Below are 4,107 nucleotides of genomic sequence, written 5' to 3' on the forward strand. Positions count from 1 at the left end.
TAAAAAAAAAATTAAGAACTTGTTTGGGTAAACTTTTAAAAAAAAATCTTTTTTTGAGTTATTTTTTTAAAAGATTTTATGAAAAAATAAAAATAATTTTATGTTTGGATATTTCATGCAAAAAGATTTTTTTATCTATCAATTATGTTTGGTATAACAATATAAAAGTACTTTTTTGTTTATTTATTACATGAAAAACATCTTTTTTCAAGAAAAAAATCTTTTTAAAAAAAGATATAAATTGCAACTTCTCAAAAAAGATATTTTTCTTATTTTTTCAGTTTTTTTATTTTTACTACTAGAAATTTGCTAAACACAATAAAAAATAAGAAAGATCTTTTTTCATTAAAAAAATATTTTTTTATCAAGATAATGACATCCAAACAAGTATTAAAGCCACATGAAGTAAAGAGAGAGATTCTCTAATTTTATTTAAAAAAAAAAAGAAGCAAAGAAAGATACCGAGAGAGTGAGTGAGACGGAATTGACAAAGAGAAGAGAAAAAAGAAAAAAAAGAAAAAAAAGAATAGTTTTAAGAAATTTTAGTATGTTGTTTCTGGTGTAGAGATGAATATTAGGATAAACTTGCTACTTGTATTGTCTTTTCTTTTGTCTGATTTGAGATACCTATTTATGTGAAAGGTTTATGTTGATTCCATCAATTTTAATGATGTATCTTATTGATTGTTGAGATAGTCTATTACTACTAGAATGGCTATTTGTGTACCCATTATTTTGATAGTAAAAAAATTTTATTGGACTAGATCCCGTGAATTTTTTGTCTTTCTTTTGAAAGTTTTTCTACGATAAAAATTATGGTGTTTGATTATTTAATTTCTGCCATTGTATTTGCTGCTTGGAGTATCTTTGATATTGCCTATTTAATTGTACAAATTGTAGAAAAATTATTGTGGTACTTCTTCTGTTAAACAGGTTCTTGTCTGAACTTCGATTTTTTCCAATAAAGTGGTATCAGAGTTTTGATTGTTTATTTCTATACTGATTAAATGAAGGAAATTATTCAGGGGCCAAATATGATTAAATTAAATTCCAAATATTACTCAATCTGAAAGACCCTCATGGAAGATATGTTGTATAATAAGGACTTATATGATTCTATGAAGGGAGATAAATCCAAAGGTACCAAATCCAATGCTGAATGAAAGAAGTTGAATTGGAAGGCAGTTGTTTTGATTAGGCAATGACTTGATTTTAGTGTGTATCTACATGTTAACAGCGAAACTAATGCTGAGAAGATGTGGAAGAAATTAAAAGAGCTATATGAGAGGAAGAATGTGCAAAACAAAGCATTTTTGACTCGGAAGCTAGTCAGAATGAAATATATTAATGGTAAATCAATGCCTGAGCACTTGAGTATATTTCAGGAGGCTGTGAACCAACTGACAAGCAATGTGTTTTTTTCGATTTTTAACAAATCGATGGTGGTTTGATTCTAATGGTCTGGGAGCGAAACCTACTCCTCTTTTGTGGTTACTAGTTTTATTTGCATCAAAATCTATGCCTTTGATAATAACGAAGAAGAAAGAACCAAGCTTTGCAGAAATTCAAAATGAACAATAAAACTTAAATGGCTTGAATAAAAGGGAAATCAAATTACAGAAAGGAAAAGTGTTTGGAAAAATAAATGGTAAATTAAAAGGTAAAGACTGGAAAGGGTAAAAGTTGCTGAATTTAAAGGAAAGGAAAGAACATTGCAAGGAAGATAAATTGCATGAAAAGAAAGTTGTAGGGAATTTAAATGAAAAGTAAAGACATGGAAGGAACCCTTCAAAGAAAAAGACTCTTGACTGACTCAGAAAGTTGTTGGGGATGTGAGTGAGTGTGTGTATTTTCTCTGAAAAGATTCCAACCCCTATTTTCTAAAACTTTCTAATATTTATAACCCACTTCCATAACCAACCATTAATTACACAACGCTGCCCTGTATGCGAATTCTTAGGTAACTGTTCCCGCTCTTTTGCCCATGAGCGTTACCAATAATTTCCTAACTCAAAGAAAGTCTTCAACTTCCCTGTTCGTGTAACTGTTCGATTCTCCATTCGAAAAAATTATTCGATTCTTCATTCGAGTAATTATTTGATTTGTCAAGGTGTCTAAGTCGAGTCCGTGTCCGATAACTTCCGATTAATGCTTGCACGTGCGTCTTTTCAGCCTCTACTTCGTTCCTGACCCTTCACCAGTACTTCAAATCAGTTTAATCTTTCGAAAATAATATTTCGACTAACAAATTGCCCCCTAGGATTAATGTGTTTGCCTTCGAAGTCATTTCTTGGAAGATGAAGCACTTAATCCTAATCCAGTCATCAGTCACTTTAACTGATCATAATTACCATTTACCTTTTCCATTAATTCTGACCCATTGGACACATCTTCCACGATTCACACTTTCTCTCTCCACTACGTCGCCTTCTTTGCGAAGTCACCTCCTTTCTCTTTGAATTCCCTCTATAATAACGGCTAAAACAAAACTTCCTTTAAAATCAGCACTTCTATCTTTTTTCGACTTTCTCGGATCCTTATTCTCTCAACTTCTCTTACATTTTCCCTTCTCATACAACTTCTATTCTTCGACCCTCATTTTTCTTTGCTCACCAATGACTGCTTCTTCATCTCACGTTGCTACTCTGGACAAGGGCAAATGTCCTATGGTGTAACCACCGGCTCCTCCAGCCTTACACGTGCTAAACCAGGTCAATGATGAAGTTATCGATGACCCACAACTTCAAGTTGATGACTCCAGGATTCTTATTCCCTTCACTGTGGGTGAGGATACCCACTGCTTTGTTGGCCCCATTGGAAATTTGGAAAGGACAAACAAGAAACTCCCTTTCTTCCCCAGTGCTCAAGGAGAAGATTCACTGATTAATCAGGACATCGACATCCTATTCTTCACCAATCAGAAACCCTTTAGGAATAACCCTAAAATCACCCCTTGTGGTACTGATTTCACAGCCTGGCATGGGCGCCTTGTACCATCGAAGAATGTTGCTTGGGGGGCTCTTGGGATTCAAGATCTTCTGAGACTTTTCCATTTTTCTCCTTCGATGCTCCCTTGGATGATTAGGGCTGTGGCCTTTTTCTGGAAGCCAATTTGTTTTGTACACTCTCAGAGTATTAAGATTAATTTCTAATGGTAGCAAACAGTGGATTCTCAGATACCTTAATGGTACTTCCAGAGTTTATTTATGCTTTGGGAGTAGCCAACCTGTATTGGATAGTTATACTGATGCAGATATGGCTGGGAATCTTGATTCAAGAAAGTCTACTTTGTAGGTAGGACTGGAAGTGAGTCGAGTTAGACCAAACTCAAGTTCGGCTTACAAAAATTGAGATTGGCTCACGGCTTGACTCATTAATAATCGAGCCTATTTCTTAAACTCAAGTTTGGGTCACCAAAAGCTCACGAGTTGGCTCGAGCTCACGAGCCGACTCAAATAATAGGAACATAATCTATAATTCTATATCAATAAATTATAACTTATATATTTTAAAAAATATTTAAAAAGATCAATTTTATATATTGTTTATCTATCAATAAATTATAAATTTTTATTTATGTCCTACATCAAAATTATATATAAAAAATAAATATAAAATTTTAAATAGTTAAGATCATTAATATATATAATTATATATAACTATTTCATATGTATATATAATATTAAAAATATAGATTAAATGCATATATATATAAAATCGAGCCAACTCACGAGCTAATGAGTTGAGCTTATCCAAACTCAAACTCGACTCATTTAATTTATGAGCTCAATTTTAGGCTCAAACTTGACTCACCAGCTCACAAGTTTAACTTATAGAGCTATTAACGAGTCGAGTTCGAACTGGCTCATGACTTGGCTTGACTCACTTCCAACCTTATTTGCATGGAGAGTTGTGTTGTGACAATTCCGACTTCAGAAATATGTTGCTTTGTCTACTACAGATGCAGAATACATTGTTATTATTGATGCTTCTAAGGAACTCTTGTGGATGAAGAAATTGTTAGAATAAATTAATTTCGATATCCCAAATCATCCATATTGAATCATCAAAAAAATATATATCATACTCGAATGCGGAAGCGTACCT

This window comes from Arachis ipaensis, chromosome B07 (assembly GCF_000816755.2).
Source record: "Arachis ipaensis cultivar K30076 chromosome B07, Araip1.1, whole genome shotgun sequence".
In the NCBI taxonomy this organism is placed as follows: domain Eukaryota; kingdom Viridiplantae; phylum Streptophyta; class Magnoliopsida; order Fabales; family Fabaceae; genus Arachis; species Arachis ipaensis.